The 26,381-nt window shown below is 34.2% G+C and overlaps 1 pseudogene; it reads right to left on the reverse strand.

The window, feature by feature from the left end:
- Nucleotides 1-266: 266 nt before the first annotated feature.
- LOC132417898 (signal peptidase complex subunit 2 pseudogene) lies at nt 267-9,508 on the reverse strand (annotated as a pseudogene).
- Between the last annotated feature and the right edge of the window lie 16,873 nt (nt 9,509-26,381).

Here is a 26,381-nt window from a genome sequence, read left to right on the forward strand (position 1 = left end):
GCTAGGTATGAAGGAAGGAGTCTGTACCACTTTTAGCAAAAATGCTTTTCCAGAGAAGCAAATCAAAACAACACAATCAGCAAACTAAAGAAGCTATAGCTAGATATTAGAGCTACAACTACTCATATCTGACCTAGAAAGTCCTATTTATCCAGAATAGACCAAATTTTCAGGACAAATTAGGGACTTTTTTTTTTTTTAACATTTCTTACTTTATCCATTTTAAGTTCTGTTTCTTTCTCCCATACCCCTTAATTCATCATGATTCAGCAGAAAGATGGCTGGTTATAGAATTGGCTATTTTTTTTCTCTGTGGTGAGACTGACATTGAGCCTGGATATTTCAGGCTTGTACACATCCATAACAGTGTTCTGCTGTGGTCAAAATCTTAACAATGAACTTGGTGAGCTCGGCTTCCCATTGCTGCTTTGTTCTTCCACTGATGAAGGTCAGCTTTAGAGTGTATTTGTCACCGAACCTTTTGAGAATATACCAAATATCATCAGGATACATCCCTGTAGAATCTTTCCTGGGGCCACAAGAAAGATGCTTTTCTCCTTATATGAGGTATAAATGGTCAGGATCTGCATCATCACAAAATAGGATATGATGCACAAAGCCAGAACAGGCTTGGACTCTGAGTCCAAATCAAAGCCACTGTGGCAAAGAAACAAGAAATGGTACAGATGGTGAGGCGAACATCAGTTAGACCAAAATTCTCCACATACTTGTACATTTTGGCAGAATCATTCAAAGAATTTTTCACAGCTGACACACCCCATTTGTCAGTTTTTACAGGCTTATCATCAATCTTCCACTTGTCCAACAAGCCCCTATGGCTACTGCCTGTCCCATAGCTGGGGCTGTTATCAAATCCCAGTCCGTGTGCCTGACACACGGTGAGGCCCAACAAACCAAAACATTGGAGTTTGAAGGGGAGAAAGGTTTATTGCAGGGCCAAGCAAGGAGAATAGGGTGGCTCGTGCTCTAAAGACCTAATCTCCCTAATAGTTTTTGGGGAAGAGATTTTATAGACAAAATTTGGGGGGAGGTCTGCAGAGTGTGTGGCCTTGCTGATTGGTTGGTGGTGAGGTAACACGGTGGTGTTCCAGGAATCTCAGTCATCAGCCTTCTAGTTCCAACCAGTCTGGGGTCCACAGGCTGTGCTCAGCCTAAAGTTACCATCCTCCACCTGGGTGGGGGCCTTAGTTCCTGTAGAAGAACTTAGAGACATGTACCAAATTGTTATGCACATCCCCTGAGGAGGATCCAGAATGAGGCCCCACCCTGCACTATTGTTTCTTTCTGCATTGCCTTACTCCCCTAATTAGTAACTGTTTGAAACTGCCCTTTGGAGCTCAGAGAAGATCTAGGAGGCTGAAACGTTTTCCCTAAAAACAGGAAGTTGGTGGGGGTGGGGGTGGGGGTGGGGGGACTTCCCTGACCGTCCAGTGGTTAAGATTCCGTGTTCCCAATGCTGGGGGCCCAGGTTCGATCCCTGGTTGGGGAACTAAGATCCCACATGTTGTACTGCACAGCCAAAAAAAAAGGAAAAGAAATGGGGGACACAGAAAGGCTTTTGTACTTGGGAGGGGCCAACAGTGTCCTGCTCAGTTTCAATTCCCAGTTTTATTTGATATTTCTCAATCTTGAGGAGAACAAGAAAAGGAATAACATTTTGGATAGAAAAGTTAATCATAAACTCAGCAGAGGAACTCAGTTTTAGTGGGACTTGTGTTCAGGACCACTGTCAGCCCCACTACTATCTCTGCCACCATCTTGTCTCTTTCTCATTATTTCTTTCAGTTGATTCTTCGACTACATTTTATACAACTGAACCTGCACAACCACACAGGCACACAAATACATTCTCATGGTAGAAAATTTTTTGAGCTGCATTTTTAAATAACAACTGAAAAGAATGTAAATATATATGTATCTATTTAAACTACTCAGAATTTTGAAAATAAATTAGTTTAAATAAGTATTTCAGTAGACAAGAAGATGTTGCTATTTAAAATATATTCAACAATTAATAGACTGAGTAAAAGGAAGGCTAAAATTTTGATTCAGGATGAAATTTTTGTCTAAATGAGTTAAGTATGAATGGTATTCCTAAATTGTGAATATAGTAATTAATTCATTTTTCTTCTTTGGAATCTCGTGTCAGTTCAATTTACAAAGCTATACTCAATTTATTTACAAATATTTGTATTATCCCACTGTTCTATCAAATTCAGTTACTATCCAACCAAGTAGTAAAACTACCTGTTGTCTTTTTTTATTGCTTTTAGTGTCCTTGAAACATTAATTTTCTCCTGAAAAATAAAATTTGTAATTTCTATATAGATGGATCCTACTAACACTGGATGATGTGAAGGATGACACTTTTAGTCCATATTTGTGAATCAGATAATACTATACCAATTAGATAAATTCTGACAAATTTCATTTGATACTATGACATAGAAGTTCAGTTTATGTTGGCTGGTTATACATGAGTGCATATATGACTATATATGAGTGTATATATGATTATATATGTGTATATGTTTGTATATGCATATTTACACACCCATATATATATATGCACACACACAAGGTGATCATACCTATAATTTTAGAAGTATAATTTGTAAAGTCATAGATGTTTGAGGGTTGTTCTAACAAGCAGATAATATTCAAACATATTCTTATAATTTTGAAAATTAATGTATACAAATTATTGCATATCAGAATTTCCTTGACAGATTGCTATAATACCAAATGGATATATAGGACAGCTGTTGCTATAGCAACAGGATAGGCTTTGGGAACCAAATACAGGATAATTTTTTTAAAATGATTGTACCCATTCACCTCAATCCACATACATAATAATTTTTTCTTCTGTATATACATTACTGGCTATACATTATTATCAATGATTTAAAAAATAAGGTTTGTTTGTACTTCTCTGATATATTTATATATAAGTACATTCTAAAAACTTTAAAAAAATTGAGACTTTGGTTTTCTGCTGATTATTTGCTCTTGTTTATGTTATGGTTTGATTTTCATGAATAACAGTTATATAGACATATGACAGATATAGAGATTTATATTTTTGTAATTTTGTATGCAGGTTAATTCTTATCATTGAGAGAATAGAACTATATATCTCAATTTCAGATGTATATAGATAGATATAAATATAGATATAGATATGTTCTAAACATTAACATAATTGACATTTGGGACCAAGTGAATTGGTCCCCTTTATTAGGGGAGGCTGTCCTGTGCACCCTAGGATGTCTAACTGCATCCCTGGTCTCTATCCGGTAAATGCCAGTAGCATTAGTGGATGCTATTAGTGGATCCCCCACCACTCCCAATTTCCAGAAGCAATGAACATATATAATTCAAGCAATGTATACCAAAGATGTCTCCAGATATTGCCAAATGTTCCCTTGGAGACAAATTGGCCCCTGTTGTGAAAAGCTGGTCTAATGTTTTAAAAATATTCCATACCAGCCAAATATATATTAAAGATTATCAGCAATAGATTAAATATTTAAGCATTTGAACTATTTGAAAAATCCACATACATCTTTGATGAATTTTCATGGACTCTTCCAGTCATTCAAATCTTGGATCTTTAAAATATTTTAAAATATTAGATAAATAAGCAAATTTTCTTTCCTATAAACAAGTCTTTTAATAATATGTAGTAAGAAAAACACATAATGTATAAGTTAGGAACTTTAAATCATCTACGATTTTATATTATTTACAAGCTAATTAATTAACTTGCCTTGGTTTTATGTATGCTGGTAGATGACATGAGATTCCTTAATCTAAGATGGGCAGTTTATTGCTAAAGCAATAGCAGTAGCCAGAGAATCAGTTTTATTTGTGTTAGATTTCTGAGTTCCACTTCCTACAGGGAGACCCAAAGAGTCAGAGGATAACTGCACAGGTGGGGTAGATTGTATTGTAGGAAAGGAATGCTGAGTTTAGAGAATTCAAATCTCTTCAAATGGGGAATTAGTATGCCTGCCCTTTGATCTAGAGGGTGACAATATCTCTATTTTCAATCCTGTTTGCTATAAAAATGTCCTTTAAAAAAGAAATCTGGAAGAAAAGGCAGTCAGTTCTTTGCTTACAAATATACAAAACATATAAGAGACCCAGGAAGAATTGTTTCCCAACAGGAACTGCATATAGATAGATTACATGAAACATAAACTTGAATTTAATTATTGCTAAATAAATGCTGAAACAATTTGAAATCAAATTTGACTGACATGTACTGATTTTATCATCAGGACCAAGATATATAAAACCTATATAAAATAAATAAATACAGGCCCCAAATTTTAAAACACAAGTAATTGTGCTTTTAATTACCTGCCTTTTTTCCACTTCTAGAAAAAGAATATCCTGTGGTATTTACAGAATCAGACTTGGGAGCTAGCCTGTCTGGATTCAGATTCTGGGTTAGCTACTTAACAGTGATATGACATTAGAAGAGTTTTCTTTCTTTAGCTATTCATTGTTCAACTTCAGTTTTTTCTGTAAAAGAGAGAAGATACTAGTACTCATAGCACCAGCTGTTGCTAAAATTATAAGTGGTAATTCACGTAATGTATATAGTGTAGAACAAAATAAATAATAAATGCTACTTACTGTTATTTCTTCTTTATTGTATGAGTGAATTCAGTATGCAAGTCACTGAAGCAAACATTGAAAATGCCAAGATATATAAGACACAATCCTTGTTCCTAGGAAGATGATGGTTATTGGATGAGAGAAACAGTCACCAAAAGTTATTTTTATCTTTTTACATATGGTAAAGATATATAGAAAGTACTGTATTTTTATTAAGAAGATTCACAACTTTCTATGCTATATAGGTAAAGAGAAATATAATTTATATATTTTTAAGAAAAGATTCAATGGATATTTTAATTTAGCCTGAAAAAACAAGTATTTCATATTTCACAAAAACACAAAAACCGTATTTTTTACTGTGGTGTTTTGGAGATTGAATAGAAATTACAATGAGATAATGTCATTGCTTTATTTTTTTTAACCATTTAACTTAGACTTACCATTAGAATACTCATTCTAAAACTTTACTATGCTGTATATCATTGCTTTATTCTAGCAATTTAGTGAAATAAGAGCAGATGATTCTAACATTTATTTTATTACTGTCTCCTCAGTACAATTTTAAAGGTTTTTTCCTTTTTTATCTGATTTCTTGGAAAATAAATTTATATCTAATTGGGCCTTATATTTAAGTTTTTGTTCTTCTGAATATCTTTGTGCTCTTTCTGGGTTTAGTTGCAGGCTCTCTCTATATATATTTTTTTAAATCTCTAACTTGTCCTTAGCACTAATATTGCAAAAAAATACAAGTGAGCTTAATGTTTTCTGATATCACTTCACCGTTTTTTTTTTTTTTGACAATTTGGCATACCCTGTTTCTTTTATTTGAATTATCCTCCACCTTCATGATTCAGTTCACACAACAACTCAGCAAAAATTCTCCTTGATTATCTTAATGCAAACCTAGCCCATATGAACTTCTATAATAATCTTCCATCTTTCATTCATTCATTTTTTTTCATTTAACCAATATTTGTTACACATCAACTATGTGCCAAACACTCTACAATGTATCTAAAAGAGAGATTAAATAAGACACCAACCCATCCTCTCCATGAGCTTGAGATTTAGAAGTGAACATCGGTATTTCAACTCATTAGTTTCTTTTCGTTTAGTGACTTAAAGTAGATTGTTAGCCATGTGCAAAGGAGCACACAAAGGTGATGAATAAGCTTGTACTTGAAAATAATAAGATATAGCTAATAGATAAAACAGGAAATAAATTCAAGATAGAGGAAGCAGAAGGGGGAAAAAGAGAGTAGTTTAAGAACAGGGTATGTTTTATTGAAATCATAAGTTGGGTGTGTTTGGAAAACAGGTTATGTGATAGGTGAGAAATTGGCATGGTTCTCTGGGTATTAGTTTAGGATGGGTCCAGTTACTGGAGAACTGACATTGCATGCTATTATTGTGTTAAACTTTATTATTTGGGCATTTATAAGTAAGATGTGACAAAATCACATTGATTTTGAAGACATTTGACTCTGACAGTAATATAGAAACTATCTATGGGGAAATCTGAGTTACTTAGAACAAGAAGAGTTCTGTTTGTCTGATACTACTCTGACTAATGAAAAAAAACAAGGACTATTCCCTTCAAAATATGTTTTCTCAATTTCTCTTTAGGATTGTGTTTTGTACCCCCTTCCTTTTATTTTTTACCTCTTTATATAACAGACACAATGGAGATACTTGAGGTACTTAAGAAGAACAACTCCATGTGAGCAAGGGGGAGAATGAAGGTGATGAAGTCAGGGGGTTAATGTGGAATTAATAATATATATTGTGTAATTATATGCAGTATGTATTACAACACACACACACATGCGATTACAGAACTAGATCAAATATGTTTGCAATATCAAAAAATAGAAATAGACTATCTCACTTATTAAAATATTTGTTTTACATGTTATATATGATATATAATTTTATAATATTGCATATATTTACTTTATAGTCTCTGCTTTTGGTATGCAGTATTTTTTGGTCTAGTAACTACTTTTATATTAATGTCTTATAAATACACATACTTCCTTGTTGTATAAGGTATTGTATATTGGCTTAACAGACATTAATAGATTTACATAGAAATATCTTCTACCTTATTTTTTTTCTAAATATCTGATTTAAAATTTTTTTCATTCCAAGTTAATATCTGTAAGGCAGCCAATTCTACTATTTATTTATTCTAGCAATTATTTGTTTTTCCTAGTTTTATTTTTATCTATTGGAGACTGTAATATTTGCATCCCTTGCCATCACTCATTCCTAGATTCTTAAAAACATTAAATGCTCACTTCCAGAACACATAATAAATCGTCTTCAAATGTTTCTTATTTATCTATATCTTATTCTAAGAAAGGATGTATAAGATTAGTATTCCCTGAGTTTTTGCATTTTTATTGTCTGTTTGATTCATTTATTCTTTTTTTTTTTTTTTTTTTTTTTTTTTGCAGTACACGGGCCTCTCACTGTTGTGGCCTCTCCCGTTGCGGAGCATAGGCTCCGGACGCGCAGGCTCAGCGGCCATGGCTCACGGGCCCAGCCGCTCCACGGCATGTGGGATCTTCCCAGACCGGGGCACGAACCCATGTCCCCTGCATCGGCAGGCGGACTCTCAACCACTGCACCACCAGGGAAGCCCCTGTTTCATTTATTCTTGAAAGACACTACTGCTTGATAGAAAAACCAGCTATCCTAAAAATGTTACACCATTCTGTTTTGGAATAAAATGTTGCTTTAAAGAATTGATTTTTTTTTCCCGTATAAATCACTTGATACGGACATCTAAAATTAATTTTTCTTCAAAATTTTTCTGTGTTTTAAAATCAACTTTTGTACTGTTACTTGGTTACTTTTCACCTTTTGTTACTATATATATATATGTGAATGGGTAATAATTCTTACTGATTTTTCATGCTTAAATGAGTTGTGTTTTCCGAGTTTATCTGGAGGTACTTAAAGTGATAAAACAGATTAGCTTTCCCAGTCTAATAACTAATGTACAGATTCCTCCCTTTGTATTTTTACCATGAGGTATTGAAAAAATGTCTCTTTGTGAAGTCACTTCTCTATCCCTCACAGATAAATCAATTCAAAGGTACTTTCTTTGTACCATTTTTATCTTCCAGAGCTCTACAAACCTTTCTTTTAAATGGGTCTCTTGTTTCTGAAGAATGTATTTTGCTGCTATACTACATTCTGAATTTATCATCCTCTGAACCTCTCTTCCTTCATATCACTTCTGTATATCTGGGAGGCCCAGCATTTGTGCCCACCACTTCTGCTGCCTGCAGTTTGTGGTAAATTTCTATCAGTTGGAAAGGAGGTAGTTTTATCTGCACTTTTCAACAGCTTGAAGCTGGTCTGGATTTTGAATCTTGTCAGTTTTCTCAGATTTGTTCACCTGGTAGCTACTCAGCCAAGTACCTCACTTTTGGGGTATAAATTTTATTGGCCATACCTTCATTCTGAGACTTGTTAGATCTTTCAGTATCGTACTTTCCCTCTATCATTTCTACAGAGAAGTTGCTGATCCTGGTCACATATGCCTATGTTCAAGAGTTGATGCGGTTCCTTCTTACCTAGTGTTGTTGAAGATGCCATATATGGATTTTTTTTTCTTTTTACTCTACAGTCCAGTCTGTCTGTTGACTATAGTAAAAAGCAATAATGTTTGTACTATATTTTTGTCAATGGGAATCTTCAGTGGTATTTTATTTATTTATTTTTTGTGGTACGCAGGCCTCTCACTCTTGTGGCCTCTCCCGTTGTGGAGCACAGGCTCCGGACAAGCAGGCTCAACAGCCATGGCTCACGGGCCCAGCTGCTTCGCGGCATGTGGGACCTTCCCAGACCGGGGCATGAACCCGTGTCCGCTGCATCGGCAGGCGGACTCTCAACCACTGCGCCACCAGGGAAGCCCTTCAGTGGTATTAAAAGGCATGAAATTGGATGATGCAGCCTAGAAAGTAAACACAGATAAGAGGTCCCCAAGAAACTGTTACCTATACGAATTGGAAAGTGGAAAGGACAGAGTAGAAGACAGCAGTGTAGGAAGTCAAAGAGTTGGCATTTTGGAAACCAAAATTTAAAATGTTTCAACGAGGGTATGCTGCTGATAGGTGAAGTAAGATAAAAGCGAATACAAGATGGGATTGGTTTTATGTTAAAATAGTAAAACACCTCCATAAAAGTTTTAAAATCTGGTGTCACTCTGGTCAATATTGCAGATGCTCAACTCAAGGGTACCCTAATTTTTTTAAGGATTGGTTACCAATATTTGTCTTAAATATTATAAATGCAAATGATATTTGTGGATTTTCCAATTCATAAGTATTTCTAGACTCCACACTGGAATGAATCATATCCAATAAGTTAGCACAAGGAACAGAATTATGTTTTCATCTTGAATTTTTTGTTGTATTGTGCCAGTTACTAATTTATCGCCTTTCAGCTCCAAATTCACCCTGTCAGATTGCTCTGTGAAAATGGTACTTGACATTTTAAATACTTTTTTCTCCATTCCAGGTGGCAGGAAGCTCTGTCAGTAGAAGGGGCTGAAGAGACATTCCAGGAAAAAGGGTTTTTTCTTCCTAGCACAGGTCTGCTCACTCATAGCAAGTGACTCCTACAAGCACTTTCCCCTCTTCACTGCCCTTTCCTGTGGGACACGGGAGAGCAGCACTAAGCAGCCAGAAGCTTCTCCCAGCGCGTAGGCCTTCACCAGGCTCTCTGGTAGCAGTCTCTCAGCTCCTTCGGTGCTTGTAAATTCTCCAGTTCCCAGCTCCTGCAGTGCACAGCTGTGAGCACTCAGCTGCGGGCACCCTCCCCCACCACTTTTCCGGACCATCAGGCAGTTTTATAGCAGAGTCCTTCGGAACCTTGCGTCACATCCGGCTTCCCCAGTGCCCTGCTTCTGCACTGCATGACAGCCAGCAGCACCCAACAGGGAACAGCTTTCTCTGGCACCCCAGAGGGTAGATTTCTGGCAGGTTCCACCACAAGTGGAACAACACAGGTACTTCTCTGCCATTCAGTGAGTCACAGGGGTGCTTTCTCCAAGACCTGGATGTTGGTCTAGGGGAAGCAGGAGTCTTCCATGGGCATTCTGTCTCAGCCCTAGGGTTAGTGACTGCTTTTTCTATAATTAGAGTTCTCTTTCTTAATAGTCAATCCCTCCTTACTCTAATACTCTAATAATTAATAATTCTTGATATTAAAGTTTCCTGTTCAAATTATTGTGTTGTTTCTCTCTCCTGATTGAACATTAACTAAGTATGTATGCAGGACAATGCAAAACTCAGAGTCCACAATTCCATTTATTGATCTTATACCGTAAGTTTAAATTTGACTCTCTCAATATTTTAGCATCATTATGGCTGTAAACCTAATAATCATCACCATATTTTGTATTGCATATATAACATGAACCTTGCACTGTTTTAATACATTCATATGGTTATCAAGTCAATTAATCTTTACAAAAAACATGTAAGAAAGATAATATTGTTTTCCTTTCTTTAACAGATGGATTAACTGATAGTAGGTAGGTTAAATAACTTTGTCCAAGATTATGTATCTCAGTTAAGTGACAAAGCTGAGAATCACATACAGTATGTCTGGCTCCAGAGTCTATGTTACCAACACTATGTGTAATTCAATTATTTTTCCTTTTAAATATGTGTTTGTAACAGGGAAGAGCCAAATCTGACTACACGTTGGATCTGTTTCTTTTACTTTAACCTTTGCTTTACACTGCTTTTGTTCACTAAAAGGATACTGTCTATACATAATGGCCTGCCTCAGGGAACCCTGCCCCTCTGTCTGAATGTTAAACCAAAGTGCCTTTGTTCAGGGAAACATCCGGACCCTGTCCATCTGTGGATGGTTGCAAGAAGAAGAAGAAATTAACACATCCCCTCCCCAAGGCTGGCCATTCCATCTGATATTTCCAAATTTATGGCCTTTTTACTTCCTCGTATCCTCCCCCTCTGTGCTATAAAAGAAGCTGGCATCCAAACCCTGATAAGATGATTATTTTGAGATGTTAGTCTGCCATCTTCTCGGTTTGACGGCTTTCCAAATAAAGTAATATTCCTTCCTCAACACCCCATCTCCGATTTATTGGCCTGTTGTGTGGTGAGCAGAGCAAGCTTGGACTCAGTAACATGTTTATTTTCATTATAGTTAAAAACTAACTGGAAAAAAATGCAGTGTATCCAAATTTCACAAGTCACATACTCAGCTAATTGACTAACAAATTCTTACTGTCCTGGATTTTCCTTCCTGAGACCCACCCACCACTTATCAGTATTTGGTTTTTGTGTAACTAAGTATGTGTTTGTGTACTAAGTATGTGTTTTGTATATTTGTAGAATATAAGCTGCTTGTGGAAAGAGTCCTGTCCATCTCATTCTTCTTTAAAGCTTAGCACAGTGCCTGCTTGTGTTTTATGAATAAATGCATAATGGAAAATAAATAATTCTCCCCAATTTTATTTTTATAATTCATACCTTTAATTTGGAGTAAATTTTTCTTTGGGGGAGAAAAATCTGTTTTTACATGTATGAATCATTAGACTGCACTAAACTTTTAGTTCTTCTCTCTTCACAAGGTATGTTAACACCATTCTCTTAAAGGAAGTTCTATTATTTTACTATTAAACTACTGTCTACATTTGATAGTTTCTGAACAGTTTGCGCTCAGTAAAATTTGTTGATGGATTCTTTAATCTACATTTTTAACTCTAAACAAGGAAGTATAATGAAGTAATACAATGCATTGCATTTTCTAGGTGTCAGTGCTTGGAATTATGTGTTCCTTCTAATGATGCTATGTTGAGGAAATGGAATGTAAAGTATCATTTTGAGCCCATAAATGTGGCATGTTGCATAATGAAAAAGAAAAAGTGGCAGTTTTTCAGAGATGTGTTGGTGGAGCCTTACAGCAGAATTGTGACAAAGAATACTGAGGGCGAGCTAGAGGATATTTTAAGCCCTGCTCTCATCTCTTTTATTTGTTTCTTCTCTAGTTCTATGTTTTAATTAAAAGAGTAAATTGAAACAGCCTGAATCTTTTAGCACCAATATTCTCAAGGGATGTTACACAGCCAATTGGGTTAAGAATCAGGCATCTACAGCATAATTTTCAGCCAACTAGTCAATGATTAGCACTCTGGCCCTGGATAAATCTCATAATCCCTTTGCAACAGTTTCAATACTGGCAAAGTGTAATAGCAAGTTTGTCAGCTCACATTCCACTCACTAGGAATAAAACATCTCTAAGCAACACACATGACAAAGGACTTCTGGATTCACTCCAAACCCAGTACTACAAAAGAAAATAGTTGACAGATCTTGATGATTATTTCAAATCAGGATACAAGAATTGTATTAATATTTAAGGGCCTGTAGAAACATTTAATCAAATAATAATGAACATACAATATTTGGTTGAACAGTAGACTTATATGTATATATGGCAAATAGATTAATCACTTCAGCAGACCAGCTCATTGACACTTTTCACTTTCATTTACCTATTTCTGTGTAAGCAATTTGTGAGATTTATAATTTTAGATATGAATGTGGCTTAAAACATCAAGTTGAATTTTGATTTGGACAGCTATGGCCTTCATAAAATTGTTACTGACACATTTTCTTTAATGTACTCCAGGATCCAAAACAAACAAAATCTACAATTAAAAACTATATATATTATCAAATTAAAGCAAAAACAATCTGTTAGATAAAGCAACAAAAAAGTTCCAGTTTCTTTACATGCCCTTTTCCTATATATTGCTATGGATATTAACTTTGGTTAGATTCCTTGTTCTTAACATTATTTTTAAGTAAAGTGGACCTGAAAGCAAAGATCCTGAGGGAATAAGACAGAGAGTGTACTTAAGAAAAAATATTACATTGTATTACTGCTCAACAATGTTTATTTTGTTTGATACCATATAAATTTGGAGGAAAACCCTACTATTGCCCTTGTATTTTCCTAACTTTGAACATCATAGATTTGCTTTCACCTCTTTTTAAAGTTTACATAGATGCAGTTATACAAACTATACTCTTATGTATGGCTTCAATCACAACGTTGTATTTGTGAGATCAGTAATATTGCATGAAGTAGTTCAGTCATTTTTTTTGCTATAATCTAATCTATTAAAGTTAAAACAATTTATTTACCCGTTAAAAAAAAAAGCAACAAAGTATTCCCCCCAATTCCTTGTTCTGATGGAACTGCACAAGTAATACTAAGGCAGTTCAGATATATATATATTTTCAAGATAAGCTGCACATATAAATTTCTGTTTAACATATTTATGTAATAATATCTTCTGAATAAACCCATGCCACCATTCATGAGTGGATTCTCTTAAATTGTAAAACCCTAGTATTAACACTCTGAAGAACTGGTATTAAAGCAGGGCTGGATTGACCTCTATTCCTTCATCTCCTTTCCTTATACTTCAAATCACTTTTATATTCTGGCTCATTTATGTTTCATAGCTAACATCTTATGTGTATATGTGTCTGTATGCTTTAATGAGGAATAAAAAATTACTTCAACCAGAAGACCCAGACTGGGTTCAACAATCTAGAATTCCTACAGTGCTAGGGGAAAACAAAACCCAAAAAAATAAAACTTACTTAATGAAGTAAAGTAGCATAGGCATGATAAAGAAGAAAAAAATTTTAAAACTTAGAAAAAAGGAAAGAAAGGAAGCAGAGAAAAAATGAAGATAGGAAGGAAGTGGGAGAGAGAAAAGGAGAAAAAGGATATCATGATTCCTATCAAAAGACAGAATTTGGGCTTCCCTGGTGGCGCAGTGGTTGAGTCCGCCTGCCGATGCAAGGGACACAGGTTCGTGCCCCGGTCCGGGAAAATCCCACATGCCGCGGAGCGGCTGGGCCCGTGAGCCATGGCCGCTGAGCCTGTGCGTCCGGAGCCTGTGCTCTGCAACGGGAGAGGCCACAACAGTGAGAGGCCCGCGTACCGCAAAAAAAAAAAAAAAAAGACAGAATTTTTATTTTTAAATACTTTGAGTTGTTCAAGTGACTGTTTGCCTAAGCCAGAGTCTTTCTCTTGGAGACAAAACATACTTGTAAGTAAACAGATGTTTAAGGGAAGGGTGAAGAATTGCTCCCATTGTAAGTCACAGGTTTCAGCAGACTGAGATATCTTTCCCTTTTTGCGTAAACGTCTTGTCTCCACATGGTTTGACAAGATGGGCTTTAGGCTTTCACCACACTAACAAGTCAAGAAAACTGTGTACGCTAATTCTGTGTATGCTACCATTCAGAAGGCTGTTCACATTCATTGCAGACTAACTTGGTCTCACCCTTCAGGTCCTGTTTGATGCCACACTATGCATCAAGCTTTCTCTGCACCCACAAATTCAGGTAGCGCATCCCACTTTATGACTCCATAAAACATTGTACTTCCCTGTGATATCATTAATCATTGTATATTGCTGATATCTATTAACTTGCTTTTTCTCCCATTTAATTGTAAGCTAAGCACTAAGGCTATAAAATAATGGTAGTGATATGTTTTATAATATATAAAACTTCCTTTATGCCAAGCACAGTTCTTTACACAAATTATAGTCTTAAATTCTTTACATTCATTTAATCCTCACAATGACCCTGGAAGTTAGGTGATATTATTATCTTTTATTCATCATTAAAGAGAGGGAAACAAATAGAGGTTAGAGAATTTGCCCGGGGCAGTGATTAAGACAGGATTCTTACACAGAAAAGCTGGTACCAGAGACTTTGATCTTAACCATCATAATATTTTGTATCATTATTTTAGCCCTAAGTCACAGCATGAATGTCTGGGACATAATATGCACTCAGTAGATACTGCTCGAAAAATAATCACTCTACTATCTATATTTGCGAATGAAAACTATATGAAAAATAAGTCTTGTATCTTCCGGTATTTTTATTGTCAAAATTTCTCTACTGATTCTATGTGCTCTACTAGCATTTTGCCATCACAAATGCATTATCTTCCCTTAAATGTATGTTTGAGTTTTCTTTTCTGTTTTTCTTGCTAGTTATCTAAACTAGAGGGCAAGGAAAAGAATATCAAAACAACATCTTGTGTAGAGGAATAGTCTGTGGAATTATGCACATGATGATCTCCCCCTGAAAAAGAAGTAAAATTACAGTGTGTTTAAAGTTCATTCACCCATCTCTTAATGCATAAATCTATTCAAAAAAGGTTAATTGAACATTTTTGAGCCAGATAACATTTTAAGCCAGATAACATGTTAGACCTTGGACATGTTATGCTTTATAAGAATGAGTTATAAGGCATAGTCTTTCCCTCATGAAACTTAGTAGACTAGGGATGCAAATAAACATAAGTAAAATTAGAAGATATACATGTAATTCTAAACCCTGACAAAGTTCTGAAGGGGAAATATTCATAATTGACAAACCATGTATATATAGGGAGCCCACCCTAGGCTGTGAAATCAGGAAAGGTCCTAAGTCAGGAAGAAGCAAGAGTAACTAAACAGAGTCTGGAAATGAACTTGGAGAGAATCCTGAAATTACATCACTAAGGGCCTCAGAGGCAGTGTTAATTGTTTTGTGCTTCCTTCTAAGAAAAACAGAAGAGAATTGATAAAGTTTTGGTCAAGGGATGGCATGGTGAAATTGGCATTTCAAAAGGACTGTCCTTGCTCCTGTGTGGAGAACTGATCTGGAATATTCAGCATATATTTATAGCTATTGTCTCCTGCTATTCACAGAAAAGACTATATAATAGCTAAGTTTAGCAAAACTTTACTGACATTGTTATGCATTTATTAAATATGCGTCTATCTAGTCCTCAAATCACCCTCATCATTACTTCCATTTTTATAGGTGAGGAAAATGAAGCTAAGATTTTGTGTAACTTACCAAATGTAAATTTAGATAGCGTGAAATTTTGTCTCTCTTAAAGCATCTTGGGCCAGTGTCTTGCCAGTGAAAACAGAAAGAAGAATTACTTGAGTGCTATCTAGGAGGTATGGTATGCCAGACTTAGTGACAGATTGATTTGGGGAAGGTCAGAGTGGTGGAGCGGGGAGAAATGTAGAATTGACTCCTAGGTTCTTATTTATGCAACTAGATATGGTTGGTGATACTCACTGAGTTGGGGAAGAAGAATTAATCTTGCAGAGGAGATAAAAGTTTCAGCATTGGACATGATGTCTGTGGATGGTTTTGAGATGTTCAAGGTGCTGTCGCATGTGAGTCAGAGGTAAGACCTGTGACAAAGGAGTTCCTAAGCGCTTGGGGGTCCTAAGTATTGATAGCAGTTGTTGGGAAGGGTAGCCAGTGACAAAGGTGTGACTTTCTTAAAGACAAGAATATCCACAGAAGTGAAACTAGGCCTACATTTTTAGAACTTCCGAGATTAAAAGTAGAGCTGTATGTTTGAGAAAAAGTGTCTATAGTTGTGGGAAAAGCTCAGGAAATTACAGTTGAGAATGATTCAACTGGAAGAATTATCAAATGTGTAGAATAAAAATATAAAGTCAAGTTATATGAGAAATAAAATATATCTTTAAATTTCAAGCAATAGACCTAATTTCTGACCTTAATGATAGCTCTTTCAGTGTATCGATGGAAATACGGGCAAGGTAAATTGAGAAGTGAGTGTCAGATAAAGAAATGGATACAGAATGTGAGAAACAGGTAGGCATGCTTGATTTTTTTTAATTTAATAAAAACTTGCTTCATTTAAATTCTAAATGTGAAGGATAAAATGCCAAGGTGAGGTTGAAGACAGAAGAGGTAGAGTCAATAATATACAAGTCATTAGAGGGTCAGAGAAAATATGATCATGTGCCTAAGAAGAGGAACGGTTCTTCAAGTGAAACAACACTAAATAATAAATAACCATGTCTATATTTAAAATACAGAATGAATCAAAGAAAACTTTTCACTAGTATGTACAATTACACTGAGAGTGTTTTATTTTCTAAATATAAGTTAACTCCATAGCTTAATCAAGTTAATATATTTGAGCAAATACTAAAGAGACCTCTGCACTTGTAGAGCTCTCTTCTGAAAGTTGTAGAAGACTAGTCTACACAGATGTATGAGGAGGCCAGTGTTAATGAACAAGAACAAGAATTTGTGGCATGACTTCAAACAGTAGAATCTCTGTAGTATATATCTAGCTTGTTCACATAACATTTTAAGACCATTGATTTGCAGCAAGAAAAGTAAGCAAACTACCTGAAAAATCAATGCTTTTAAGTAGTCAAGTTTCTTGTCCTAAAGAAATAACGTAGCCGTTCCATCCAGACTTGCATGATATACAAGCCTTTAGAGTTTCTTCCACTGGGACCTCGGCTAGGAGAATAGGGAGAGTATTAACATTGTCATGCCTTTTTCCTATACTCTTGTTTGATTGTTTGTTTCCATTTGCATATTTATTTACTCATTAGGCTATAATATCCCCTACACACTAGCCTATCTTCTTTGAGGGCCTAGTATTGAGTACTCTATTTGGTTGACTTATGAAGATAGTACGGGGTATGGAGGATTTGTATAAATGAATGCCTAATTCACATTGCTGAAAAATCCATTCTCCAGTAATGTAGCTTAAGAAAAGTGATACAAAATCTTATTCAAACAAAAAATTACATGAAAACCCTTGCATTTTTATAGGATAAAGACAGATAGGAAGATAAGTATTATATGCACAATTACAATAAACAAGTTTATAATAATATCAGTAAAACAGAATCACAAAAGTTTCTTGTATGATGAACACAATAAATAACGGAAACAATTCTACCAAACTGGATTTCCTTGCAATTTATAAATATGTTGGATTCTGATGACATTGAAGTTGGTAAGCTAATAAACAGATTTAAAGATGTATATTTAACTTAAATATAATATTTTAACTAAAAAATGTATAAATGCACATTTTCTACCAAGCTTTTTATAGGCAAATAATTCCTTTTAACATGAATAATAGTAATAAAGCTCTGGCAAAATTTTTGCAGAAAACACATGTACAATGTATCCTCTGCTATTTTCATCTTTTTTCTTTAGAAATGATCAAGAAATTAGACACTTATGAAATAATCTGTGTATAGAATTCTTACATTTTTAGTTAATTTGTCCATCCATTAAATACCTGGCATACATTGCTAGTTTGAAAGGCTTTTTCAAGTATTTTCTAAATATTTCAACTGTGCTTTTAAGAGAACTAGGAGTCTCTCTTTTAAATTTATTTATTTAATTATTTGGTTGCACTGTGTCTCTTAGTTGCAGCAAGCAGGGTCCTTAGTTGTGGGAGGCAGTCTCCTTAGTTGCGGCATGTGGTCTCCTTAGTTGTGGCATGCATGTGGGATCTAGTTCCCTGAGCAGGGATTGAACCTGGGCCCCCTGCATTGGGAGCATGGAGTCTTAACCACTGCACCACCAAGGAAGTCCCTCAACAGTGATTTTGTAGAAACACCCTATTTCTTTTCCAAATCCTAATTTATGTAATATTTCATGACATAGTTTATAATATTTAATGAAATAACTATCAAGTAAATAACTCAAGTAAAACTAACAAACAGATTTGAGAGCAGACATTTAGAAAATTCACTCTAAACTAATGGGATTAGAAGAGAGCATGAAGTATCCCATTATAAGTAGGTCATGTGAACAGTTTGCAAGGCAGAAATAGAGACACAGATGTAGAGAACAAACGTATGGACACCAAGGGGGGAAAGAGGGGTTGGGGGCTGGTGGTGGTGGGATGAATTGGGAGATTGGGATTGATATACCCTAATATGTATAAAATAGATAACTAATAAGAACCTGCTGTATAAAAAAAATAAAATTAAAAAAACCTGCTATATAAAAATAAATAAAATTAAAAAAAATTTTTAAGTGGGTCATGTGATTCATGAATATGACACATTAATTTATTTAATTTTTGGCTGTGTTGGCTCTTCATTGCTACACGTGGGCTTTCTCTTGTTGCGGTGAGCAGGGGATCCTCTTCGGTGCGGTGTGTGGGCTTCTCATTACGGTGGCTTCTCTTGTTGTGGAGCACGGGCTCTAGGTGCACGGGCTTCAGTAGTTGTGGCTCATGGGCTGTAGAGCGCAGGCTCAGTAGTTGTGGTGCACGGGCTTAGTTGCTCCGCAGCATGTGAGATCTTCCCGGACCAGGGCTTGAACCCGTGTCCCCTGCATTGGCAGGCGGGTTCTTAACCACTGCGCCACCAGGGAAGTCCCAGCCTTACTTTAAATATGTATTTATAGAACTAATATAATACCTGTTTGTCTTTAATGAAAAATGAATTACTTAACACCATCTATTATTTTACTCATCTAACAGAAATATTAAGGAGCAGAAACACGTGAAGTAATTAAGAACCACCAATAGCCCATCATCACTTGCCAGTACACACTTCTCATAATGAGATATATCCTTCCTGTAAAACTCGGCTTTTAAAATTTTATTTAAAATATCTCCTAGAAAGAGATTTTGTAATCCAAGTTTCATTCTGAAAAGAAATTTAATCACATAATTATAAATTGTTGAAAATACGGATTTTATAAGGGAAATGTTAACAGGGTCTTAACTGCAGTGTTACAAATGTGATGCTGCAATAGGACAAACAGGAAATGAATTACAGTTATATGCAAAAATCACTATGCATTTTATAATGTCAAAAGATGAATATCTTTACTCATAGATAAATGACACTACAGATTGACATTTATTATCATTGTCTCTATCTCATAACCCATTCATTTATTCGACAAACTAGAAGATTATCAGTTGTGTTGTATCACAACTTGTTAGTTCTGGTTTACTGTTAATTATTTATTTTTGTAATTAGTCATTCATGAATTGAGCTGGCAATAATTATGGTTTTTTGACATCACACTGATAAAGCAAACATTAACACTTTATTATATAATACGTGACTATAAAATGCCAAACCTTTAAAAAAAACTCTAAAATATACATAAAGATCTTCAAAATTAGTATCAGTTGGAAAATTTGTACTTCCTGCTTTTATATGTACAATGAAAATCTTTTATAACTCTCAATATCTTTGTAAGTATATGTTGCAGCTCCTTGATGTTATATTTTATTTGAATAACTGCTTAAAGCATTAGTTTTCTCACAAAATGCATATTGATATTACTTGTTATAGACACAAATTCATAAGATGTATTTTCGTTTGAATTTTCCATTCATATTTTATGATAAAAATACTGGATTTCTAATCATAAACCCACAATGTGCTCACTTTCATTTTTTGGTAGTTACATATAAAAAGTCAAACATCTTAAGGGAAAAATACATCTTTAATAAAAGAGAATATTAGGTAGAAAAATCAGGTAGTATTCAGTGGAATTATGATGTATATATTATCAATGTACTTATGAAATAAATCATTGATTTTTCATAAAATATATCCAATCAAAATTGGTTTATTAGTTTATATTTCCCAAGACATATATTTATCTCAAGTGGAGCATTTAAAAGCTAAAGAATTGTCTGTTAATCATTAGGAGGGATACTGACAGCATAATTTAAAGGCTTTAACTTCAGAAACTGTGATGAAGGAAATATTCCTAATGGTGTTAGCAGGATAAAAGGGAAAATACATGGTCGTTAAATGTCAGGCAAAACAACTGTGGGAAACTGTTATGTTCCCCAAGGGTAGGAAGGAAGCAGAGTTAAAGCCTTGAAGAGAGCAGAAGCCAGAATGAGTGAATTGCCTCATTGAATTTGATAATCCAAACAATCTTATTTGGTAGGAATATATGAATTCAGGTTGTAGACTGAGACATACAGAAGTCAAATGATTTGCTCAGGTCACACCACTCAGAGTTCCCTATCTCCTCTGCATCTAGGAAAGCTTATGACATTGAATTCTGGCTGAAGGAATTCAGTGTATTTCTTCTTGCATCTGTAGGCAGAGTGTGGACATCTCCAAAGTGACCCTGGAAGTCACTTGTCAAAAATTGAAGAGCCTCCATTTTCTTCATCCATGAATAACTAGATGAAACAGTATCTTCTGATTTATATGACCACCATTAACTAAACTCATGCATGCTCTAAAAAAAATCTGCTTTGTATTGACACAGATTTCAGAGATTATTATTTCAGCTAATACTTAGCTCAACTAAAGTAAGGGTCTTTATTCTTTATTATAAGAAGAGTGTAATATAATACTAGTTAAATGGGCTTCTAGACAATTAAGTTTATCTAATCAGATGTGTTTTATTCATGTGTGTAGTAAATGTAATAGAGAATATAAATAAGAAAGGAATAATATAACAATGAGATATTAAGAAATTATCCTCATTCCAATAACTTCAAGGTTTCTTTTGGTATAATGCACACACAAGAGTTAGAAAGGAAGGTAAATCTATTTACTGATTCCCTTAATAAAAAAGATAAAGCCCACATCTAAGTAATTGGACTCTTCTCACAGTGGAATCCCACCTAATGCTTGGGCTCAAGTGGGTTGAGCGTGGTTATGTGGTAGGCTATAGAGAATTTGGGGGAGTGGTGTATTCTAAAATGTATGATTCTCTAATTATGCTGGCCAAAAATCAGTCAATTAAGAGTTAGCTAAAATAGTGTCTGGCATTGACTATCAAGTCATCACCAATACAGAAACAGCATCTGCTTTTATCAAGTGTTTAATGAATTAAATCAGAGCAATATTATATTGTTAATTATGAGTAATTAATAGAATAAATATTTAGTGCAAAATTCTGCTAAGGACAAATATTAGGTGCTTTGCAGATAAGTAATAACAGAGCAGGTGAGCACAGCAATTCATAGCGTGCTAAATCAAGTAGAGCACATTGTGAGCCAGGTTCCTCAATGAAAACAGCCGTGTTAATGAGACAATCACTATTTTAGCTGAGCTTAAAGTAGCCACAACACCCAAGGAATAAAACATTCTATAACATGATAAAGTTACCTACATAGATTATATACCAGTTATTCCCTAAAATGGAATATCTAACAGAGTATTATCACGTTAAAACTAAACTTATGTTTTTTTCTTTTTAGTGGATTTTAATTAGATTTCTCAGAGACACATACAATTTCTGTCAGAATTCTATATGAATCTTAAAGCAGAATAACTATATATCTCCTTCCATAAAAAACCCCCAGAAAACAGGGAAAAAAAACGTAATGGACCAAATAAATTGCTTTAGCAGTTTAAGAGAAATCCAGTCTGAAGAGAAAATACTCCTCTTTGAGAGAGAAATATTATGTCAAGAATTACACATATTCTTTTCATACATATATTCAACAGTAGGTATTTTCCAATTTCCTATAGCAAATACATATGCGATGGCCAAATGTATATGATGAGAAGGAATGTAGCCCAAAAGGAATGTATATTAATTAATAATTAATAGCTATAGTACAATTAATTAAATATTAATTAACAGTGAAATTCCTGCTTTGGTTTTAATTAATGATATTTTCTAGTAGGTTGTGTTGGTAATGATGATTATCATCTCCTATGAGAATTATTTATTTGATTAACATATTGACTATAATTCTGTTTTTGAAAATTTGCTTATATCTTAAAAATAATGACAGCCTTTGGCTATATATATTTTATTAGACATCTAATAGATTGCTTAAATGAAAAATATTAAAGAATAATAGAATAAATGCTCAACTGTGTGCTATATAAAATTAGGGGAATGATCCTGTGTAATAAGCCACTTATTGAAAAATTTAGACTAACTGTGGAAACTACATATAAAATATTGAGACAGTAACCTCCAGTGTGGATTAAGACTGGAATAATGTTACATCCACATTTGTATTATTTTTTTAATTAATTAGAAATTATATTATTTTATTTAGAAGATTAAGAATATATCAATTTCCTGATGGATAAAAATATCTTATTTTTAATAAAATATCTATAATAAGTCAAAGCAACTGAACCATGTGGGCAGTCAGTAAATTCTGTATCATTTTATTTTAGTAAGTAGTCCTGTGTTTTTCATAATCATTGATCACTTTTAAAAGCCTAATAATACGTATGACCTGAAATTCCTTGCAAGGCAGCTAAATGAATACAATGTTTGTAAATTCAGTATTTGAAAAAATACTGTTGCTGCATTGATTATATTGTGCTTTTTATAATCGAAATACTGAAAATCAGATATTATACATAGAATATAAATAGTATAAACTTGAAATTCCTAGGAATTATTGTTAGTATAATGCTCAAATATATATACATCTCAAATGAATATTTTATAAAAATAGTGACAGAATATGTATTTACCTTCATGGATAAACTTCAAGATGAAACATCATAAACTGCAGGTTGCGTATCTTTCATTTATCAACATGCATTTTAATGAACTAATTAGTATATTTTTAAAGTCTCATTAAAAGTAGTGTAAGTATTGGGGCTTCAGTAAAATAGAAACCAAGATAACAAGATTTGGCTACTTAGAGAAAAATATTCCATATTGTGTGGACAGACTGATCACTCGGATGAAATGAACATTAGACAGGTCCATTTCATATACTGAGACCAATATTTTCCATCCTTGATGTTTCTTTCTATCTATTGCCCAGTCTACCCACATGCATATCCCTCACGTAATGTCATTTCTTGTATGCATTATAAGTTCTTGCTCCCAAGTTAACCTTAAATTAGGAAATTTCTATTAAATTTGAATTCTAAGAAGCCAAAATAAAATGAATTGTTGTTATATTGCTCTTTCCACTCGGATGGTTGGGAAACCAATTCAGTTCAGCTTTTACAAATTTTACATGTACCTGATTGTTGATTATTAACTCAGCATCAGCTGTCTCCTTCTACCCCTGAGGGAAGAAGCCTGGGAACTCCTTTACTCAGAATTCCTTGTGAGCTGGTTTCTAGGTTAGATTCTGCTAATGACAGGCATTCACAAGTGATTTAGGAAATGGAAAAGGGGGAACTAACGTGATAGCAGTTGCAGAAAGGTTATAGATTAGGGTTTTTAGAATCTTCTGGACAAGCTCATGTTAATAGCTTGGATACTCCAAGCAGGTGAAATCATCCAAGGCCTCCTTGAAAATCCTGCACTTGCTGACTGAATGACTGTTTCACAGGTGTTCCCTGCTGTGGAAGACTTTAGTTTTCTGCTTTAACTCTCCTGTTGCTTAAAATATTTAGAATGACTTTTATTTTATTGACAGAATCTTGATTAACCAATTAGGGTTCACAATAGATTATATTTGAAGCTTTATTATCAGTAAAGCATAATGTGCCCTTTAAATATGGTCTATGTCTTAGGGACAAATGGCCAGGCCTTAAAGAGATAATACAGTATGTGTTTGTTCGTAGATTATTGAAGGAATTAAAGTTATAAATTCTAGCACATGAGGAGGTTCCACAATAACAACTAACAATATACTAATTTGAAGGAATGAGCATGAATTAAAGCAAAAGTATGCAAAGGAAAATGACCTGTTATGTATAACTTAAAAGAACATAATGCAATTTAACATAGCTCTACATTTCTGATATTTTTACAAAATATGTTTTAAAACCAGAATACAAAGAGTTATATGTACTTACTGCAGAAGATTTGTAAATTAGAGAAAAGCTTAAAAAGAAAATAAAAACATATGACATGTGATATGATGATCCAGAGGTGGAATGAAGAGAGTTGCTAAAAATAAAAATGTAAAGTATACTCACAAAGTTATCTGTATATATACAAGCACACACAAATTTTACATTAATTGGATGCTACACATAAATTGCAAATTATGTCATGAACATTTCCAATACTATTAAATATTCTGAATCAAAACCATTTTTAGTAAATCTGATTTCCATTGTATTATGCACCACACTTTATTATATCAACCGTTCATTTTTTAAAATATGAGATATAAGAAATACCAGAATGAACATTCATGTTTATTAAAAAAAACTAAACAAAGGACAAAAGGAAAAGCAAACCTTTGCTCTACACATTTTTGCGAATTTCTCTCGGGAGATTCTAAGATGAAATTACTGTGTTAATATGTGAATAGCTTCTTTGTGCTTTACGTAATTTCCTTTAAAATTTTTGTTCTGGTACTATATAAGAGGATACACACACATACACATATATACAGATTTGGGGGACATATATATACAAACACATATATTTCAATTTACAAATAATTGTAAGTATTTTTATTTTTAAATATAGCCAGCTTAAGAGATAACAGCTGTTTTTCCTTTTTATATTTACATAATACAATATAATACTTTTAAATTATATTTTTAGTTTATCTGATTTCTACTGAGTTGAATATATTTTATACATTTATCACTGAGGTTTATTTCCTATTTTTAAGTCTCCTCTAAATGTATTTGGATCTTTTAAAATTATATTAATTATTTTCTTCCTCACAGAAATTTTTATATTATTAATATTTTATCATTTACATGTAGGTTGTTTTCTTTGCAGCTCAGAAATTGTATTGTTTTAAAATGAAATAGATATGTAGACATACTCAATTTAAAAATGCTCACATTGCCTTATTTAAAAAAAAACAACAAAAAGTCTTTATTTGAATCCATAACCTTGTCCCCATAGAGAATTCACCAGAATAGCCTCTACACACTGTCTAAATTTCTACCTTCTAATAACTCTTTTTGAAACCCATTTTAATTAAAAAATAGTCCAACCTTAGTCCAAAGTAGAAATAAATACAATAAAATCTCAAGCACACATCATGCACACTTTTAAAAGTTAAACAGTTGATTAACATACTAAAAAAATAAATACAATTTTGCAGAGACAGTTGCAGCTCACTCTGCAGCACCCCCTCAACCCCTTTGCTTCTCTTCTTCCCTAGCAGTAAACACTCCCTGAAGTTGGCATCTTTCCTTCCCTTCTAGGTTTTTGTAATTTTACCACCTATATATGCTTTCTATTAGTAACCAATGATATTTTTGCCATGTTTTTCCATTTTATGTACTTGATGTCATATTCTACATGTAAAAATAGTTTGTTCATTTTCTCTCTGTACAGTATTCTACTGTAAGCCTGTACTGAATTTTTAGGCCATTCTCCCATTTATGAGACTTTTGATGCAAGTTGGTTATATGATCTGTAAAAACAGTGCTGTAATTAAAATTTCCTTCTAGGTGAATCGTTGTGAATATGTACAGAAGATTAATTTATGTTAAATACATGGAGGTGGAATTGCAACAATTCAGTATGTAAAATATTTTGGTATTCCATTTGGCCCACTTTTAACTTATTCCAGCTGCTTTGGCAAGCAGTTGCATAACTCTCTCATTCTGTTCTGGGCCATCACTGCCTCCACTGGGATGACCGTGGGAACCAGCTCAGCAATTCTGATTCATGTGCAAATCCAGACGTGTAAGGGAGTTAAATGCAATAAGATGAAACTCTGATTGACATATGTATACTCAGGCAGTCAATTCTCAGGTACGTTCTACATGGCCCTTTAAAGTCCCCAGTGGGATCAAGCTCCAGTTCCCCAGTGTAGTATTTAGCTCAATAAACCATAGTTGGATTATGTTTTTGTACAGTCAGGCCGCTCAAGACGGCAGTGTTCTTGCTCTCTGTACACCCCCTGCCCGACCAGTGCCTGATTCACCTACACCCCATTTACATGACTGATCTTCCTACATACTTGCCCCAGGCCCCAGCTGGTAATTGTTCTCATCA

This window comes from Delphinus delphis, chromosome 2, assembly GCF_949987515.2.
Source record: "Delphinus delphis chromosome 2, mDelDel1.2, whole genome shotgun sequence".
Classification (NCBI taxonomy): Eukaryota; Metazoa; Chordata; class Mammalia; order Artiodactyla; family Delphinidae; genus Delphinus; species Delphinus delphis.